This window comes from Geotrypetes seraphini, chromosome 17 (assembly GCF_902459505.1).
Source record: "Geotrypetes seraphini chromosome 17, aGeoSer1.1, whole genome shotgun sequence".
Classification (NCBI taxonomy): domain Eukaryota; kingdom Metazoa; phylum Chordata; class Amphibia; order Gymnophiona; family Dermophiidae; genus Geotrypetes; species Geotrypetes seraphini.
The window spans coordinates 26,106,953-26,129,274 of record NC_047100.1 but is presented as its reverse complement, the minus strand read 5'-3'; the positions used below and the strand labels follow the sequence as shown (position 1 = coordinate 26,129,274).

The following is a 22,322-nucleotide window of genomic DNA, read 5'->3' as shown; positions in this document are numbered from 1 at the left end:
TTGCCCATCCGCAGTAACAATTAACTCTTTCTCTCTTTTATGTACATTTTATATATTAGGTAGTCCTTTTTATCTGTAGTTCCTATATACAGTATATGCGCCAGTGCACATGTCATGACAATTACAGGCTGCCATCCAAGAATGTGGGTTTCAGCAGCTGAACCATCTAATCTACAGTCCTGACCTGGCTCCCTCAGATTATTTCATCTTCCGAGTTTTGACGAAATCTTTCCATGGACAGCAGTTTTCAAGTGATGAAGACCTCAAGGAAGCTGTGACTTCCTGGTTTGAAGGTCAAACAGAAGAATTTTTTTCAAAGGAGTTAAAGTAATTGTAGGAAAAGCCCTCATATATGGTGTATGATCTGTTTTGTTTTTTTTTTTGTTTAAACAATTATGTTTACCCCCCCCCCCCCTTTTAGAAAACCATGGAAGAGGTTTTTAGCACTGGTTGGCGTACTTAATGCTCTGCGCTGCTCTGATGTTATAGAGGCGAGAGGCTGATATGCACGGATGGGGAAAGGGACCTTGGGATGATTGTGTCTGAGGATCTGAAAGCGTCAAAACAGTGTGATAAGGCAGTGGCTATAGCCAGAAGGATGCTAGGCTGTATAGAAAGAAGAATAACCGGCAGAAGAAGGGAAGTGTCGATGCCCCTGTATAGGTCTTTGGTCAGTTTGGGAGGCCATACGCAAGCAAGGTTAGACTCAAATAGGGCACTGGTCTTTGACCTAAGGGCCGCTGAGTGAGCGGACTGCTGGGCACGATGGACCACTGGTCTGACCCAGCAGCAGCAAATTGTATGTTCATATATCTGGCGAAGGATATAAAAAGACTTGAAGTGGTCCAGAGGAAGGCCACAAAAATGGTAAGGGGCATGAGCCAAAAGAAGTATGAGAAGAGACTGCAAGACTTAAATATGTGTACTCTGGAGGAGAAGAAGGACAGGAGAGATATGATACAAACATTTAAATACTTGAAAGGTATTAATATAGAACCAAATTGTTTCCAGAGAAGGGAAAATGATAAAACTAGAGGACATAAATTGAGGTTACGGGGAGGAAGACTTAGGAGTGATGTTAGGAAATTCTTTTTCATGGATAGGGTGGTGGATGCCTGGAATGTTCTCCCGAGGGAAGTGGTGGAGAGGAAAACGATGATGGAATTCAAAAAGACGTAGGATAGACCAAGAGGATCTCTAATTAGAAAATGAATGGTATAAATTAAAGAACTAAGACCATACTGGGCATACTTGCACGGTCTGTGTCCCATATATGGTGATTCAGTGAAGAATGGGCTGGGGAGGGCATCAATGTGAACTCCAGTAACTTGGAACATAAGGACGTTACTGGCCAGACTTTACAGTAGGTATCCTGCAAACAACAGGATGGTTGGATAGGCTGGAGTGAGCTTGGACAGCAACTCCAGCAGTTGGAACCTAGGACAATACCAGGTGGACTTTACGTTCTACAGTCCAGAAATATCAAAGAAAAATGACAAGTTAATTTAATCATGAATTTATAATTTGTATAACTAATGGGCAGACTGGATGGACCATTCAGGACTTTATCTGCCTTCATTTACTATGTTACTATGTTACTCCAGAGTTCTAGTTGGTGGAAATCATCGCACCTAAAAGTTGGGTGTGGATCCCAACACTGGACACTATTCTCTAAATGTCTCTCAACTTGGAGCACCGATTATAGCTTGGAACCCAAGCACAGTACCGGGTAAAGCTTTGGATTCTTGCCCAGAAATAGCTAAGAAGAAAAAAAAAAAAAAAATTTTAATTGAATCAGGTTGGGCAGACTGGATGGACCATTCGGGTCTTTATCTGCCATCATCTACTATGTTACTATGTTACTACTCAATTCCAGTCCTTGAGGTTCACAGGCAAGCTAGGTTTTCAGGATATCCGCAATGAATATGCATGAGAGATTTGCATACCAAGGAAGCAGCGCATATCCTGATAACCTGGCTTGCCTGTGGACCTCAAGGACCAGAATTGCGTAGCCCTGGTTTATTTTGGGGGCACTATTTCCTGAATTACTTCATCATTTCTTTTTTACTTATATTGTAGCAGCATAAATTACTTCAGAGTACATGGCAGTTGAAGAATCCCACTTTTAAAATGCAGATAAAATATTCAAGCAACATCACTTCAGAAATATGTGACTCACTGCTGGAAACTATTAAAACCGAATAAACAAATGAGATTATACTTCAAAGAAATGTCAATAGCTTTCCTCTCCTAGAACAGAGCTGTCTTCTTTACGTATCCACAGCCACATCTGGAAAGTGCTTACAAATTTCCAACAGGAAAATGATTTATTGTTTTTTTTTTGTTTTTTTTAAACTTCCTGGTAAGTTTATTCAAACAAAAAAGTCATTTCTCAGTAAATTCTGTTTAGCATGTCCTGTTCAGTGCTGTGTATAAAGGACAGTGCTCCTTAAATAATAAACATGGATGTCTAATCTCTTGGAGCTTTTCAAAACAAGAAAAGGGAAAAGATTAATGTTACCCCATTTTTAAGACAATTTTTAAAAAGTCCACCGGTGCTTATTACCTGCCTATTTTGCACCAGTTATCAAAGGGGAAATTTTCGGTACAGTTTGTCTTTGAAAATGCTCAAGTAAGTCATACTGGCCAAAATTTGCACCTGCTCTTTCTCGGGGGATACTTTTTCCGGGAGGAACAACACTCCTAGGGACTCCCTAGGGTGTGACAAACATTTGCACTTTGCTAAGTGGTACGTGCAAAGCTCTTGTTTGACAGTTTGGTCCTTCACGGCAGTACAGTACTTCTAAAATACCACTAGTGAACATAAGTACTACTTTCAACCAAGGCATAGGACAGAGCAGGGATGATTGGGGATCACTCCTATTCTTCTCTAGGTCACTATGGATAGCTAATCTAGTCTAATCTTCCATTTGTGAGTCGTGCACACCTTTGCAAGCTCTAGGCGACTGATCAGTGATCAAGAGGAAGAAGGCGGACGTATGAAAGGGGACTGGGAAGACAAGAGGTAGTGCCTAGGTGGCCAGAGAGGAGATGGAGAGTAGCTAAAACAGAAGTTAAAACAGTTAATTGTCAAAGAGATGAGTCTTCAGGTTTTTCCTGAATGAGGTTTTACTCCTAGGTATGTTAGCATGGAACGGAAGATTCGCTTGTACTGGAGGTTCTTTGTGGATGGCAGGTTTAGTTGAATTCTGTTAAGGATTCTTCTGGATGTTGACCAGGCAGTTGAGAATATTTGGTGCTGGGGATGGGTCTTTTCACCGGGAAAGTGGGTCTTCATTGCAATGAGAGCTTGAGGAGTCTTGAACACTTTGGCTGTGGGTTCAGGAAGAGAATCTGCAACACTGTAATATGGTTTAGGGTATCTGCAACACTTTGGATGAAGGTTTGAGAGGGAATTTGAAATAGCAAGAAAGGGGAGGTACATGGATGTGCGATTGGGGGACAGCAGTATGCTTGTCTTTCCCAAGTGAATCTTTTTAAAAATCTCTGTTCCCTCTGAGCACACTGGAAGTACACATGCATCCTGGATGCCCTTGTAGGTATTTTACAAAAAACACCGTGTTTGGCAGAGCCTTTGTAAAATGCAGGGGACATGTCCCAGATTTAATTCCCTCTCCATGTTTTCCCTGGAGTCTATTTATGGCGACTGAAGTTGTGCATGCAAATCAGCGCGCATTGCTGATTTGCATGCTCATATTAACTGAATAATGAGCCAATCAGAATCAGCAATTGGCTACTAATGACTGATTATTGGCGTTAAATTGGTCTTAATTAAGATTTTCATGCAGATTGAATTCTATGTATAATGATCCATGGGTAAATCCTAGGGCGCATGTTTTTGGGGACATATGTAGTGGGGTTGGGGGCATTCCTATGAATTACTTGCATTCTTATATAATATACCTAATCCATATCTAATTTAGCTCAGAGGAGGAAAAAAATAGTAGATAGTATGATGGACAAGTTGTATAGATCATTGGTTCTTAAACCTGTCCTAGGGGGACCCCTAACCAGTCGGGTTTTCAAGATATCCCTAATTAATATGCAAGAGGCAACTTTGTATGCCTGCTACTTCTATTATATGCAAATCTGCCTCATGTATATTCATTAGGACTATCTTGAAAACCTGACTGGCTGGGGGTCCCCCAGGACAGGTTTATGAGCCACTGGCATAGATCATATCAGAGTCAATTTCAGCAAGCTTCTTCAGTGGACTGAGCTAACCCTGGACATTCAGACTGGTGCCCAGTTAACTCAGTGCATAAAGATAGAACAGACATTTTGCTGTCCTAATTTTTATATAGTACATTTACTTAGCTAGTTAGCAGACTGAATATCGCCACTAACCAGCTAAGTTGATATTTCACCCCTGAATCTGCCCTCAGCCCACACCTAACCTAGCAGGTTAAATGTTGCTGAATATCAGTGGCTGGCTTGATCAGCCTCTCCTAATCAATTAAACCCCACATAAGAACATAAGAGTTGCCATACTAGGAGAGACCAAAGGTCCATCAAGCTCAGTATCCTGTTTCCAACAGTGGCCAATCTAGGCCCCAATTACATGGCAGAAACCTAACTAGCAGCAACATTCTAGAACTGAGATTATGATGTCATAATGCCTCATTCCACCAATACCTAAGAGCCAAACTCATCAGTGATGTCACAATGGCTTGATTGTCCTATACTTGACAGGTAAGAACATAAGAGATGTCATCCTGGGCAGACCAAAGGTCCATTAAGCCCAGTATCCTGTTTCCAACAGTGGCCAACCCAGGTCACAAGTACCTAGCAAGATCCTAAAGAGCAAAACAGATTTTAAGCTGCTTATCCTAGGAATAAGCAGTGGATTTTCACAAGTCCATCTTAACAATGGCTTATGGACTTTTCTTTTAGGAATGTATTCAAACCTTTTTAAAACCCAGCTAGGCTAACTGCTTTCATCACATTCTCTGGCAACAAATTCCAAAGTTGAATTACTGTACACATTGAATGAAGAAATAATTTCTATGGTTTGTTTTAAATCTACTACTGCATGTCTCCTAGTCCCTTTTTGAATATTAACTTCATGACCTTTATTTGCTGTCATTTTCTAGGTTTCTATACAATAAAAATATTAGGGATCATGCTTATTTCAGCACTTATATTGGAATATCAGGACACTTCTGCGGACTCCAAAGCATTCCACATCAGAGTTTTACATGGAACCCATTCAAGACTCTACAGAACCACTTGGAGACTGCACAGCCTTCCACCTCAAAGAATCGCCTTCAAATTGCACACTATTCCGCTTTTTTAGACTTACATGGACCTATCTGATGATTCTACAGGATTCCACTTCACAGTTTTACATTCAGCCACCTGCAGACTCAATGGAATCCCTTTCCTACTTTCTTCCAGGTCCATGTGCTTTTTCCATACAGTTCCACTCCATTAATTTGCATTGACTGCTGACATCTTCCACACAGAAATGCAAGCCTTTTTTAGTATTCACTTGTTATTTGTGAAGGAAACTTTTCTCTCTGTTAAGTAAACCAAATTTTCTGCCACATATGGGCAAAAATTAGGAACATCTGACATCTTTTTTTTTTTCCCTAAAAATACTGAATAATTGCTCTTTTGGTAACAGTATTATATCTAAGACAATTTCAGAAGAGACGTGTACAAAATGATGAAGCAATGTGGCAATACTGGGTAATCCACCGATAGGACAGGAAATTCTGATTTAAGTACAGGCAGTTCCCGAGTTACAGACGCCCGACTTAAGTATGACTCGTACTTAAGAACGCAGTTGTGGCTTCATTTGATTTCACTGATGCAGCATTTCCAGTGGTGTAGACTCTTACACTGCTCCTGCGGCAGGTTCAGGAATGATGCAAACCACATTAAGAACAGTGTATGACTGTGCATGCTGTACCTTAGAGGGAACACCAGTAGGGACAGTTGGCTCTTTTGTCAGCTTAGAGCAGAGGTAAGCAGCAAGAATTTTAAAATCTTCAAGTTCTGAGTTACATATAAATCCGACTTAAAAACGTAACTCGTTCTTAACCCGGGGACTGCTTGTATAGGAATAATCAAGCCTTTGTGACATCACTCATGCGGTTGGCTCTTAGGCATTGGTGGAATTAGGCATTATGACATCACAGTCTCAGCTCTGGAATGTTGCTGCTATTTGAGTTTCTGCCAGGTATTTGGGACCTGGGTTGGCCACTGTTGGAAACAGGATACTGGGCTTGAGGGACCTTCGGTCTGTCCCAGTATGACAACTCTTATGTGAGTCTAGTACAGCCAGTCCTTGAGTTACAGACGCCCGACTTAAGAATGACTCATACTTAAGAACGCAGTGGTAGCTTCATTTGACTTCACTGAGCAGCATTTCCAGTGGCCTAGACTCTTACACTTCTCCTGCAGCAGATTTAGGAATGATGCATGGCCACATTAAGAACAGTGTGTGGTTGTGCGTGCTGTACCTTAGAGGGAACACCAGTAGGGACAGTCGGCCCTTTTGTCAGCTGGGAGTAGAGATAAGCAACAAGAATCTGAAAATCTACAAGTTCTGAGTTACATGCAAAGCTTTAAAAATGTAACTCGTTACCTGGGGTCTGCCTGAAGCGTGCCTTTCTATGATTTCAAGAAAAATAGCTGTTCTCTTGAGTATGGTTACACATGAGCCAAATTAATTAATAGGTTGCTGTGGAGAAGAAAGTTCGATGATGTTGACTAACCCCCGCTTTTACTAAGGTGCGCTAACCGATTAGTGCGTGCTAAGTGCTAACGTGTCCATAGACTAACATGCACACATTAGTATGTAGCGCAAGCTAAATTGATTAGCACGCGCTAATCGGTTAGCGCACCTTAGTAAAAAGAGGGCCTAAAAAGTTCACGCGAATAAGCATTCTCTAATTAACTAGAAACAGACGTCTGTGGAAAACTGGTATATTTATTAGTATGATTATCAACAAAAAAGAAAAGATTTTGCAACAATTAAAAATATATATGTGGGCAGTTCCTCACAAAATCCATATATATATATATATAGCATTTTTTAGAAAAGATCTTATTAACTTTTTCTGTTCTCTTCTCCTTCCGTGATGCGGACTAGTGTATTTCATGAGTGCTTTCTTTGTACTTGAACAAATATTATTATTAATCCATTTCTACAGTCTTGATTAATTTTTCTCCACTATAATTATTTGTATATATCTTTATTGTGTCTTTCAGCTGGTGAGATTCTGATGCGCTATCCAAAAGGGCTGAACGGAATCTAATGATCTAAAGTCAGTTTTAAAAAGCACCATTTCCCTTGGCGGAATGTCTTGTTCTCCCAAAGAAAAGTAATTAGATTTTGAATTATTGAATGTTACCATGGAAATTAGCTCCTCCCTGATAATCTTGGCCATTTCTTTCCACATAACCTCTGTAAATATATTACAGACAAATATTTGCAAAGCCTTTTATGAAGCAGAGTCCGCACATCAGAAGTGAAAAGCAATAGGAAATTGATGTTTTCATTCTTTGGGAAAACATTCAATTTATAAATCTATACAGTCACATGTACAATATTTTAATATGCATGTGTGTTTGTTAGTGTGTCTATGTATACTGTGAGATTTATTTCCTGCATTAAAGCTTCCTATTGTTTTTTTTCCCATACGTGTCTTATTTACTATCAACAATTTGTATTTCTTTCCCCATCTTTTCCTTTTGTTCAATATGTTTTGTCAGGTTAGTTTTATTCGCTTATTTTATTTCCCCCAGAAATTTGTAATTTTATTGGTTTGTACATCGCTTAGAATTTTGAATAAGCGATTAATCAAATTTAGAATAAACTTGAAACTCAATATCGAAGAATGGCATGTGGTGTCTTATGGCATGCCGTTTGCCAACAGTAATTGGGGACCTCAATCTTGCTTCAATTGACCTATCATTTTATATACCGTAACTTCAATCCATTCATATATCTGCTGCATGACCTATATTCTGCCTGTGTCACTCCTCAAGTCACTTCATTGCTTCTCTTTCCATTTCTGCATGCAGTTCAAACTCCTCTCATTGACTTACAAGTGTATTCACTCTGCAGCTGCTCAGTATCTCTCCTCTCTTATTTCTCTCTATACTCCTTCCTGGGAACTCTGCTCATCAGGTGAGTGTCTCTTATCTGTACCCTTCTCTTCTACTGCCAGCTCCGGACCTTATCTCTTCTAGGTTCTTCGCCATGTGCCTGGAACAGAATGAGTCAGTATGGCAAGCTCCATCTCTGGCAGTATTCAAATCTAGGCTAAAAGCCCATTTTTTTTCGAGGTTGCTTTTAATCCCTAATTCCCACTCACTTGTGAAGTACCCATGTCTTTTTTTATCATTCCATTTGTGAAAAATTCCCGAACCCCTATTTGTCCTTTTAATTAGATTGTAAGCTCTATCGAGCAGGGATTGTCTCTTACATAGTAACATAGTAGATGACGGCAGATAAAAACCCGAATGGTCCATCTAGTCTGCCCAACCTGATTCATTTTCATTTATTTTTCTTCTTAGCTATTTCTGGGCAAGAATCCAAAGCTCTGACCGGTTCTGTTCTTAGGTTCCAACTGCTGAAGTCTCCGTCAAAGCTCACTCCAGCCCTTCTACATCCTCCCAGCCATGAAGCCCTCCCCAGCCCATCCTCCCCCAAACGGCCATATACAGACACAGACCGTGTAAGTCTGCCCAGTACTGGCCTTAGTTCTTCAATATTTACTATTATTTTATGATTCTAGATCCTCTGTGTTCATCCCATGCTTTTTTGAACTCCGTCACCATTTTCCTCTCCACCACCTCTCTCGGGAGCGCATTCCAGGCATCCACCACCCTCTCCATAAAGTAGAATTTCTTTACAAAGTACAGCACTATGTTTGGCTGGCAGCGCTATAGAAATGCTAAGTAGTCGTGGTAGTGGTGGACTTGTTCAACCTAGATGTGCCCATCTTTCATTAATTTTCTTTATGAAGCAGTCAGCCTGACCAGGATGTATTTGTAAACACTTTTGCGAAAATAAAGAACAAGTTCCTCCTCCCTCCTAAGTTGCATGTCCAAATTTGCAACTAGCACACACATTTTCATGCACAAGTTCTAAAATACATGCAGTTGCAAGGGTAATTTAATGAACTGATAATTGGTGTATAATAGTTTATATTTGGCCTTAATTAGTGCTAATTGGCACCAGTTAGTAATTACGTATATAATTGTCCTCAGTTGGTATTCTAAAAGTTGCATGCATGAATTCCAGAGTGCGCATTTCCAAGGGGGCATGGACCTCAAGGGCTCAGGGGTGTGGCAGTCAGTTATGCACACCGATTATTAGAATACTAGCATTATGGTCCAGATTCTATAAATGGCGCCTGAAGTTAGTATAAATCTGTTTTTTATTAAAGAAGGTCAAACATACAAACGAAAAAGTACAGAGCTTATCACCCGCAATCTGGTTGACATGTGTACTGGAAACAAGTGGTTGACGGAGCACATCAGAGGCAAAAAAGACAATGAGTACAACAAAGAATGCACTAAAGGCCGTACAGCAAATATATCCTAAGCCCCAGAACTCCCCCACCATCTCCCAACCCACCACCCCCCTTCCCCCAACAACAAGAACAGAGAAAGAGAAGATTAAAAAAAAGAAAAAAACCCATCCAGTACATCCAAGGTGGGAGGACAGAACAGGCACTAAGCAGAAGCATAACATTCAGGGCCCTGGACTCTGATGAGCCCCAAAGAATCAGAAAATAAACCTCCTGAGGAAGAAAGAGAAAAGAGAAAAGAATAAAAAGTAAGAGGAGAAAGAAAGAAAAAAAAAAAAAAAGAAGGGGGGGTGGAGGCGGAGAAAAGCCGGGAGGAGGCCACCCCAAGGCCGTGAACCCCTTACCACTCAGGAATCAAATAGGCAAAGTATTAAGAATCAAACTGCAGGCCCGAGGGGACAGAGAGTAAATATAAGGATCCCATACCTGCAAAAAAAACCCTTCGATTTACGCAAAGAATGACTCACTCGACCCCTCTCAAGCAGCATCAGAGCATGCAAGCGGTTACACCAGGTGCCTGAAGTTAACACATCTAGCCGATCTAGGCACTTAAATTATTATTTTTAATTAGCTCAATCATCACTGTTAATTGAAAGTGCCATTAAAAAAAATTAAAAAACTATTTAAAAAGTAATCTAGTAGGTGCCTATCTCGGTAGGTGCATACCACTATGAGGTAGGCGTCTACTTTGAGACGACTACCAGAAAGTAGGTGATGTGGATTCTGGGAAGATTTTGGGCACATTCATTTAGGCCAAGAAAACCCTGGTCTAAATGGAAGTATGCCTAAGGTTTCAACACCTGCCAGCGCCTAAGATCACTTAGGTACCACTAGGCATGATTCTATAAATGGCACCTAGTAGATGATTTCAATTTTCACCACCAAATCAACAACGTCACTCAGAGATACTTTCACAAATTAAGACTCATTCGTTCTATTCTTTCTTTATTAGATCCCCCTTCCATTAATATTCTAATTCACTCCCTTGTCATTCCCAACATAGACTACTGCAATGCCTTGTATCAAGGAATTACTCAAAAATAAATTTGTCGGTTACAACTATTACAAAATACTGCAGTCAAGCTTATCTACAAAGCAAAAAAATTTGATCATGTGACTCCCCTCTTACGCAAAGCTCACTGGTTACCCATTCCTCACTGCATCACCTATAAAATATTTCTGCTAACATTTAAAACCAAGCAATCCAATTCACCAACATTCATTGATAGACTACTTATTCCGTATACCCCTTCCTGGAATCTGCGTTCCACTACCCAAAACCTATTCTCTGTTCCTACCATTCTTGAACTATTTATTGATTCTACCCATAAAACTATTTTCTCAGTCACTGCTCCCACGTTATGGAATAACCTACCGTCAGATCTCAGACAAGAAACATCTCTGGAAAAATTCAAATGTAATTTAAAAACATTCCTTTTCAAAGATGCTTTTTCAATTTAACCCTAATCTCTGCGAGCCCAAACAGCATTCTTGTAATCAGCAGTTCCGAATTAAAACGCTTCTTTTGAAGTGACCCCTAACCTAATGTGCCATTGCCCTCCCATATTTTTCCCTCCCTTTTTGTTTTTATTTTTTACATTGTATTTAAACTCTTACCTTCTGTTAAAGTTTTTATTTTATTTTAACAATACTCTGATATTTGTAAACCGTTTAGGTATGTTTTTGATAAATGGTATATCAAAGATTACATAAACTTGAAACTTGATTCTGGATCTGAATATTTGTAAAGAGGGTTCTAACTAGATGTGGAGGGGAAGGGTGTTCCATAGTGTAGGAGCCGTGATTGAGAAAATGGTCTTTCAGATGGAATCATAGGATATTTTTGTGCGTAGAGGGAATTACTACAAGATTCTGATTGTTGGAGCGTAGTGTTCTGCTACAAATTGCAACAACAAAGTCCTGAGGCAGCTTTCAGAGAATGCGCCGGTTTCTCTTAATATAGCCCATAGCACACATTACCAAGAAGCATTCAAAAGCAATAAAGTACATGGGCTTCAATTAATTTATGCTTTCCTTGACAGTTATATATTACATTAGCCCACACCCATTCAGGTGGTTTGAAGAATGCTTCATTTATAAATTATTTACAGTTGCACTTATGTGGTGGCCAAAGCCACAAGGGCTGTTAATTTGATTTGGGTTTAGAACGAGAAGGGCGGTAGCAACTTGACTTGCAGAAAGACTGCCAAGCAAAATGATTTTTTTGGTCCAGGACCAAGTCTTGAAATCTGGACAACAGATTTTTTTTTTGGCCACCAAAAAAAAAAAAGATTTTGAACCAACGATAGTGTTCTTGAAACACAGAGTGAAAATAATGACGACAAGGCGAACCCCCTTCTGTAAACAGATCCCTTCTTGTCCCCCCCCCTCCCCCTGTTAAGCTGGACAAAAATACAATTTAGGTTTAGAGTAAGTGCTCTGTATTCCAATAAGAAAGAAAGGAAAATAAACCGGCCCAGCGTTGCTGCAGAAGACGAAAAGCAAAGCGATTTTGTTTATTTATAAATGTGTAACAAGTAGATTCTTTCGCACTAACTGAACCAGACAGTAATTATAAACACACGCTGCTTAAACTCCCTGCACTCTATCAAAGGAAATGAGTTCCCTTCTTCTGCAAACATTGTCATTTGTTTATTGAGCTCTTTTTGGGCTTGATTTCATTAAAAACTTTGAAAGCCCACATCTGCAGGCCAAAAAAACAAAACAAAACAATGCCAACCTTGTTAAGTTGAGCCCTACCGCTCATTACTCAGAAATTTGCAGGCGGTATATAAGCGAGCATTCTTTTAAGTAGCTATTGGAACTGCGAGCAAAGAATTTGGACGGTTTTTGTTCCAGAAAAGGTTATAATATTGCTGTGGAGCAGAACAGGAAGCAAACATTAGATGGTTCTAGATAGTCTGTGATCCAAATTCTCCAAGGTGAGCACACAGGTGACGAACTAAGTTAAAATGTGATATATATCACATACAGAAACCCCCCCCCCCCCCCCCCAACCACAGTTAGAAAGGAAATCCAATTCGTGGAGTTTGGTTTTTGCTGCTTGGGCCTGCAGGAACTTGGTGCTTTCTCAGCCCTGGGGAAGAGTTAGAGTGGAGGAGAAAAAGGAGTGGGAGGGAAAGATGGAGGGTGAATTGATCATTTCATAGTCATAATATTTAAAATTGTAGGAATTTTGAAGTGCTAACCTCAACTTTAAGCGGTTCCCCTGAGGAAGCGTTGTTAGCGAAACAGGGGCCCTGTTGGGAAATCGTTAAAAATATCCCAGAAGTGAACGCAATCTCTGCAATAAGAAAATTTGGTATCTCCACTCCTTTCCTTATGAGGCTCTGTGTTGAGGAGACATCTGTTGAAGATAAGTCCTGTTTCTACTCTTTACCATATTTTGAAACTGTTTAGAAGATTATTGAAATGATTTGATATTTTGAACCTTTTGACATTAGTAAAGAACTATAGACGGTGGAGTTTTTTTTATGACCAGGGATGTGTCTTCGTCTTCAAATTTGTATTTGAAGTTTGATTGTCCATAGGATTGACGCTTTTAGCCATATCCAACGTGACACTGAGGTCTTTTTCTCCACTGTCGTTTGATTCTACAGAGTCCCTCTCACAAGCATTTCTTTGAATGCAATATTTGGCTATTTAAAATTCTCTAACAGGGTGCTTAGAAGTGTTGTTGTTAGGTGCCATCAACTTGTGCTCAAGCCCTAGCGACTTGATGAATTGCAGATCTACATAGTAACATAGTAGATGATGGCAGATAAAGACCCTTAACCTCTCTTTACATTACTGATTTTAATTTAAATGTTCCTTCTTCTTAGTTATTTCTGAGCCAGAACCCAAAGCTCTGCCCGGTACTGTGCTTAGGTGCCATCTACTGAAGTCTCCGTCAAAGCTCACTCCAGCCCATCTAAACCATCCCAGCCATCAAAGCCCTCCCCAGCCCATCCTCAACCAAATGGCCATATATGGACACAGACTGTGCAAGTCTGCCTAATAATGGCCTTAATTTTTTCTGATTCGACATCCTCTGTGTTCATCCCACACTTTTGAACTCTGTCACCATTTTCCTCTCTACCACCTCCCTCGGGAGTGCATTCCAGGCATCTAACACCCTCTCCGTAAAGAAGAATTTCCTTACATTGCTCTTGAGTCTACCACCCCTCAACCTCAAATTAAAAAGAAATCGGTTTTGTGCTAGTCCGGAAAGGTCCTCCAGCATCATCCCTATGGTTGTTTTCAATGTGTCCAGCCATCTGATTGCAGGTCACCTTCTTCACCTGGTCCCTTCGATTTTCTGAAAACATGATGTCCTTCTCCAGTGTTCTTTCTCTTCTGATGGTTGTAACTTCATCATTTGGGCTTCGAGTGACATAGTTAGTATGATCTCTTCCAGAATTGATTTGTTAGTTCTTCTGACGGTCCATGGCACTCCTAAAATCCTTAGGTGTCTAGAGGGCAGATTTTTAGCAGCCTATTCCATAAAGGAACATAGGAACCTACTGTCCTTATAGAATACTAGTGATACTGAGTATGGGCAGTGGAACGCTTTTTGGTTTGGGGGACCAGAAGCTCCGCCCTTGCCCCAGCAGGATCCTGCGGCATGACCTCTCTCTCCAGCTTCCGACTCCCCCATCTACCTTCTCCAGTCTCTGTAATTTTAAATCTTCCAGCAGCTGCTGTGCAGTATCAATGAGCAGGCCTGCCCTGGAAGTCTTCATTCTGCAGCGGTGCTACGCGGCGGCTGCCCGAAGATTTAAAATTACAGTATCAGGGAGGACTCTGGCAGTGAAGCAGACGCATCAGTTCATTCATATGCTAAGCAGCCTAAAATCATTTCGACCCTTGAAGAAACTGGTTTCCATTTGGGCTTGGCTGTGCAAAATCGTAAGTTATTTTTCAACACAATGAGTTATAAGTTTGGTTAATATTAAGGTGATTAAGTAAACACTTATGGGAGGTTTTTCAGGGTCAATGATAGAAACCTAGAACCAAGAATTCTCAGATCTTTGAGATAGGGTTGATCTCGAGTCAACTTCTGAGACCGTTTTCCTCTCCATTATGATCAATGGCTTACTATTTCAAACAGAGTCTATTTGTTTTTGTGACTGTGTGGGGGAGCAGAGCCATTGACTGGCAATTTGGGGGGAGGCTGTGGTCCCTGTGGCCTCCCCCATTCTGACGCCTATGAAACTGAGTATTTGTTTTGAGAGACATTTAGGTGTAACTGAAAAGGCATAAGAGCATGTGCCTAAGTGTGGTAGAAATGTGTGTAACTTATAGTATTCTGAAAGTTGTGCGAGAAAGTGGAAGCCCCGCCTATTTACTGTGTATGCTCTTTTTGCAAATACACACTATGGGATCTTTTGCAATGTTGCGGTAGAATGTGGCTTTAGCGCACTCTTAGGTGGGTTTTTCCCATGTACTAAGCCCGTTTTTCCCGCAGCTGGAAAACGGCCAATTATCTTTTTTCCAAATTAGTGGCCCTTCGCCAATGTTACTATTAGCGACTGGACTAGGGTTGGGTGTAGTCGTAAAGTCAAACAGTCGTAAGTCATGTAGATCCTAAGTCGACAACTACCTGTAATAGCCCATAAATTAAAACTTTACATTTCCTCCCCTTTCAAGAGATTCAGCCACTCCTTCATTTTCAAACTAACTGAGCTCTGGAATGAGTTACCGCTTTCACTTAGAAGTCTAGGCTCCTATTCTGGAAAGTTCTGAAAACTTTATTGTGTACTAAACACTTTGGAAACTAAGTCATTCTAGATTACATTCTTCTTCTATGTTTATGTACTATACTTATATTATTGTAAACCGAGTCGAGCACCTTTTGGTTGAAGACCTGGTCTATAAAATTAAGTTTTAGTTTAGTTTTGAGTAAGCTGCAATTTTGGAGTTGCTTGTGCCAGATAAAGCAACTTTTAAGGCAGCGTAGACTGTTAATATTTTGTTTTTGATAGCATTAACATACTCTTGTATTTTGAATGAAAGTGAATATCATGAACTTTACGGCAGGAGAGAAATCATAAGTCCTTGAGCTTGTTCTCTGTTTATTTCTGGTTTACTGAAAATCTGCTGGAATCCACATTTTTTTTGCACCACATATCAGTGGCTCTTGGCTTAAAAAAAAAAATAGAAGTAGCCAGGGTTTTACTCTGAAGCTTTCTCCAGACTGTTGTAGGCAATTTCATTTGTTTGCAATCTCTTTCTCCTAACTAGTGGCATGCACAGGAGGTTTCTGGCAACTGGCAGCTGCCCAAGGTATAAGGTTTGCTGGTGGGTGGTGTATGCCCTTTGGTAAATATTCAGAGCTTGCTGCATTTCAGATATAGAAAAGAATCAAAATTCACTTGTTTATGGCATAGAGCATCTTTCTTCAAATGGAGAGACAAAAGGGGGTATAAGCAACGTGTGTTTGAAGACATTTAAGATTAGGGGGAACCAGCTCAATTGTTGGCAGCTTATAATGGCAGAATAAATTGCAAACAATCTAACCTTAATGGTACAATACCTAAGTCCAATTCACTTGAATGGACTGAGTCTGCAATCTAGAAAAATAAATTATACCCCCTTGCATGCACCGGCCTGTGTATCATTCAAAGTAAATACATATTTCTTGGATTCTAGCCCAGCTTCGTACTTGTTTACAGTCAGGTCTAGTTTTCCTCTTACCTACTGTTAGATTCCTTCTTTGTTTCACCCAAATGTGCAGAATCATCTCATGGCTACCATTCTGTTAATCTTTGACCTATGAGCCTCAATGCCTAATATATCCATAACTGTATTGTTTGAATGATGCTATTTTGATATGCAAAAATCGCTAGGTAGTAACTCTAAAATATAACATAGCTTAAGATAATTAACCTCCCCCCCTTTTATAAAACCGTAGCGCGGTTTTTAGCACCTGCTGCGGCAGTAACAGCTCCGATGCTTATAGAATTCATATGAGCGTCACAGCTGTTACCGCTGTGGCCAGAGCTAAAAACACACTAAGGGCCTCTTCTTTTAAACTGCGCTAGCAGTTTCTAGCACGGGGAGCCGCGCTGAATGGCCAGCGTTGCTCCCGACACTCATAGAGTTCAAATTAACTCAAAACACCACTTGACAGTCGACCAGAAAATATCTTCAGTACTTTTTTTTTTTTTTTTCCCAATTTAATTTCTGTCAGGGCTGAAAATCCAAGTTCGCAAAGATAAGAAGATCCAAAGGGTACAAAGCCTTGATTGCTTTGTTGCTCAATTAGGATAACTACTGCATACAAAATAAAAATAAAATGATGTGCCCCTCTCGTACTCGAAATACCTACCTGTTTTCCTTTCCCTCCCTGAAGGGCTGCCTCTATAAAAAATTCCTTGACCGATCCCTAGCATTCCAAGCGGGCAAATGGAACAAATGCCTCTCCACCCTCATCTCCAATTCCCCCCTATCAAACTTTCAGGAAGTTAACTAAAACCTACCTTTTTGACAAATTCCTCTGATTTATCCTCCCACCTCCTTCCTCCTCCTCTGACCTCGACTCTCCCCCAGTCTCTTTACCGCCGTATGTAACACTGCTATTTGTAACACCGCTGTATGTAACTTATAGCAAATGTAACTACTCCGAATATATAACCTAGCTGCAAAAAAATAACTTCTCCGTAAATTTATCGTCTAAAATGTAAATGTAACATGACTGAAAATGTATCGTCTAAAATGTAAATGTAACACTAACGAAATTGTAACTTCGCTGTAAATGTACAGTCTCTTCAGCTGTTAACCGCATAGAACTTCCATGGTAATGCGGTATACAAGAATAAAGTTATTATTATTATTATTATTAGTTTTCAAGGACCAAACACATCAAAGAATGATGCTTGTCTGGGCGGTTGTATCCTAACGCACACAGACGCTCATAACATTGACAGACAAACATACGTGTATACTTCTGAAGGGGATTATTAAAAATAAAGTAAAATTCTGGAATCTTTCGTGGCACACTCGGAATTTCATCAGGGCACTCCATTGTACCTTGGCACAGTTTGAGAGACACCGGTGTCAAGTATTAGATGAATATAAGGACTGACATTGAGTTCCATCAGGCTGCTCAACCAATCGGGACTTCTTTCTCGCACAATAGATTTCATTGTCATCATTTTCCAGAAATGGAGGAAGGTTGGTCAAGCCACAGTGTATTTGCTTTGGAATAATCCAGGTCATTTTCATCCACCAGCATATTTTTGTAATTGTCCTATTTTTAACCCCAGTCTTTCTACATACTGTGAAGTATTTATTAGACAAGACACTCTGGTGGATGATTAATAAAATATGGGTATACAAAGCCAAGATGTAGTAAAGCATGTCCAGTTAAAAACGGTATCGTCTGGAGGTTATTAAGAAAGCTTTCCAGCTGTGGGGAAACAGATACTAGAATCTTCGATTCAAAATAAACCAGGCACACGGAAAACATTTACAAATAGGAGCTAAACCGAATAATTATTATCTTTGGGATATCACAAGGAGGGGGAAAGAGAAATGTTTCCGTTGGGATAACTAATTTAGGATTTGATGCACTGAAGAGTTATTCCTATTTCCTGCCTTTTGGAAAAATGCACCTTAATTGGAGCTATTTAGGCTTTATAACAAATGAGAGGGTTTTTTTTTTTTTTTGGCGAAAAAGAGAGTAATTTCTGTGGAGTCCCTTAAGGTTTGCCTTTCAATTTTCAAGCATGTAGATTTCAATTGTAATTCTATCAGATTATCATCTATTTAAGTCTGCATTTCTTTTTCCAGTTATTTATCACATAACTGTCAAATGCAGTATGCAATTTAGAACACTAGTTGGTTACAGTGGGGACAATCTGCTTGCTCATTCAGGGATCCTTTTAGGAGACAGGGGACCTGTTTACTGCCTTTTTGTCACTTTGGCATTTCAAAGCTGACATTCAGAGCAGTAGGCACTGGAGGATTAAGTGACTTGCCCAGGGACACAAGGAGCAGCACCAGGATTTGATATCACATCCTCTGGGTGCAGAGGCTGCAGCTCAACCAGTGAGCCACATCTTCAGTCTGTCCCAGTATGACAATTCTTATTTGAGCTGAGTACAGGACAATCAAGCCATTGTGACATCACTGATGAGGCTGGCTCTTAGGCATTGGTGGAATGAGGCATTATGACATCACAATATCAGCTCTGGAATGTTGCTGCTCTCTGGGTTTCTGCCTGGTACTTGGGACCTGGGTTAGCTACTGTTGGAAACAAGATGCCGGGCTTGATGGACCTTCGGTCTGTCCCAGTATGGCAATTCTTTTGTTCTTATGTGAGCCAAGTATAGGACAATCAAGCCATTGTGACATCACTAATGAGTCTGGCTCTTAGGCATTGGTGGAATGAGGCATTATGACATCACAATCTCAGCTCTGCAATGTTGCTACTCTTTGGGTTTTTGGATGTGACCTGGGTTGGCCACTGTTGAAAACAGGATACTGGGCTTGATGAAATGGAATGGGGACTTGTATACTGCCTTTTAGTTACTTTGGCATTTCAAAGCTGACATTCAAAGTGATGGGCACTGGAGGGTTGAGTGACTTGCCCAGGGTCACAAGGAGCAGCACTGGGATTTGGGGCAGCAGCTGAAGCAGTGAGTGACAGCCCTTCCTCAGAGCTAAAAAAAAAAAAAAAAAAAAAGTGGTTTGCACTAGCCCCAGCGTGGGCCTTTCCTGTGTGTAAGACTACTTTTAGCACTGCCAAAAAATGGCTGAGTTTTCTATTTTGGCAATAGTAGCCATGCGCTAATTTTCCCATTAGTGCGTGAGCATTTACTGACACCTATTTTGGTGGCAGAAAGAGCTCGTGTGCTAAAAATGTGCTAATCGGATAGGGGGAAATTCTGGAAATGGGGCTTAAAAAGATATCTTTTGTCATTCACACTTAGGTGTCTATTACAGAATCGCGCCTAATTTCCTACTACTTCTTATCATTTCTATAGCGCTGAAAGGCATACGCAGCACTGTACATTTAACATTCAATAAATGATCCCTGCTCAGAAGAGCTTATAATCTAATTTGGACAGACAGGGCATCTCAGGGCTGGGGGATTTCTGGTAGAAAGATTAAAACAGTCGAGTATTAAAACTTAAAACTTAGGCACCTGTAATTTAGTCCAGGGTTTTAAAGGCCTAAATTATAGGTGCCTAAGACTTTTAGAGAATCATGCCTAGTGGTGCCCCTCTGCCCCTACTTTGGAGTTAGCCGTCCCTAGGCACCATGTGATAGACGCTTATCTTTTGTAGAATTGTGCCTAAGAAGGCAGGCTCCAATCACCCAGTTTACAAAACCGTGCTAGCGTTTTTAATGCCGGCCGTGGTGGTAACAGCTCTGACACTCATAGAATTCTATGAGCATCAGAGCTCTTACTGCCACACCCGGGGCTAAAAACCATGCTACGGTGGGGGGGGGGGGGGATAAGTTAGGCACCTATTTATTTAGGTACGTAATTTAAGCGTTTTTTATAAAAATTTCTCCTTAGTGCACAGCATTGTAGCTGACTAACTGATTAGCGCAGAACCCGCTTCCCCCCAGTGCCAAAAAAATTAAAACTATTTTTTAGCGTGTGAGAAGCGCATGCACATAGTGGTGCATTTTAAACTGCAGTAAGCACACATTAGTGCATACTGCAACTTAGTTGATTTGATATACATTGGAATAAATAAAATTAAATAATTAGATCACTTTTAACCTTTCTTAACTTACTCTGAGATTTTGGCCCAGATTCTACTGTATATATGACGCTGTTGCTAGTGGTTGCCTTAAAAACAGCCACTGATTGCGTGTTAATCACTTGTGGACTGCCCCTCCCCCACCACCCATATCCTCCTTATTCTACCAGTGGTTCCAGGTCAGTGGCACAAAGTTCCAGGTCAGCAGCCAGGCAGAAAATCACCACTGCCTTGGCCCTGATATCTCAAACAGTGCTTCCCAAGCCTGTCTGGTGTTCATGATATCTGTAATCCATAATATGCTTGCGATTAGACAGCTATAAAAAATAAGAAAATTATCCTACTAAGTGCACATAAATAAGGTTACAATTACTGAATCTGAGGTCCAGGGTCTCTCTCTCTCTCTCTCTCCCTCCCCCTCCCCCAAGACAATATTAAATGCATATTGCTTGATTTATGACTTTTGCTATTCCAGGTCTACCTGACCTGTCTGACATAATTTCTCTGTTTGCTGCCTAGAGGTAGGGGAATTTCCAGGCGTAGCATACCTTCGCATCCTTCATGGGAGCACTAATGTCGCAATGGCACCTGACGTAGTCATGGAGATATCTTCCTAATGATCTGACAGTGACCTTGGGCTGTTGAAAAGCGATGGAACTCATTACGGGCATGGATCTGAAGATGCTGTAATTATACGACTCTTGGAATGTCTACTTCTGAATATGAGACATTCTCTGACATATGGATGGCATTTGTAATTTGTTATGTTCTTAAACTCGAATTCAGAAGGGCATCGCCATGTCCAAGGCGATGCTGCTCATTCCTCCTACCGATAAGTATTGCCAGTGTAAATGATTCTGGGATTTCATCCCGCCTTTGCTGAGTTCTGTCTAGGAGCATCTGTTGCCTGATACTAGCTTTTTGTTCAGATACAGTTCTGTTTTGACAGCATGGCATGTGGTTGTGGTATCATAAGAACCAACTGAAAGTGATACCCCAGCACTTGACAGCCAAAGGAGCCGGTGAAAACAGCTGCATACATTATGAGGAATGTCTTGCAGAAACTGTAAATACGATCTCGGGCAGAGCTTTTTCTCACCACAACATATGAAGAATCTGCTGTAGCAGCTTCTGTTCTGGATTAAGATATACACATAAATAAACCCATTACAAACATAAGGAAGGCATGGATAGGAATGTCTAGGTGCATGGAAAAATGAGACACTACAAACAGACTACAGTTGAATGTTAACAAACCCTTTGATTTATAAGGCACAGATGGCTACAGACGAGTCCTTGTAAGGCTGGCCAGTTGCTATCTAAAATTTGTTAACAGCCACATTTCTGAGTTTAGCACAATGCGAATAACTCCTTGAGAAACATGGCTACCTTCTGCTTATTCTCTTTGAGTATATATGCAGTATATGCTAAAAGAAAAGGGGACCCTAAAATTAACGCCATAAAAATATTCCGGTGCCTGGCTTTTCTAGCAACTCATTTATTTTTTGGGAACTTGATAGTAACATAGTAGATGACGGAAGATAACGACCCGAATGGTCCATCCAGTCTGCCCAACCTGATTCAATTTAAACATTTTTTTCTTCTTCTTGGCTATTTCTGGGTAAGAATCCAAAGCTCTGCCCAGTACTGTGCTTAGGTTTCAACTACTGAAGTCTCCATCAAAGCTCACTCCAGCCATTGACGCTCTCCCAGCCATTGAAGCCCTCCCCAACCCATCCTCCACCAAATGGCCATATACAGACACAGACCATGCGAGTCTGCCCAGTCCTGGCTTTAGTTCTTCAATATTTACTATTCTTTTCTGATTCTAGATCCTCTTTGTTCATCCCATGCTTTTTTGAATTCCTTCACCGTTTTCTTGATTATTTTCTTTTGATCCTAAATGGCCCTCAAAGCAAAGCACATTTTACAACATATACGAGGGTAAATCAAAAAGTAAAGGCAAAATACATTTAACGGCTTTAATAGAAGTAACTGCGAGCAACTGAACAAATCACTTTTCCACATAGTCCCA

The 22,322-nt window shown here is 40.5% G+C and overlaps 1 long non-coding RNA gene across 1 annotated transcript in view; it reads left to right on the top strand.

Annotated features, from left to right (window-relative positions):
- LOC117351452 overlaps positions 1-21,870 on the top strand; it is a 33,866-nt gene extending 11,996 nt beyond the window's left edge. The window contains exons 2-3 of the long non-coding RNA XR_004537415.1: positions 7,240-7,352; positions 20,807-21,870. This is a non-coding gene — a long non-coding RNA (uncharacterized LOC117351452). The remainder of the gene's footprint in view (positions 1-7,239; positions 7,353-20,806) is intronic.
- The last annotated feature ends 452 nt before the right edge of the window (positions 21,871-22,322 follow it).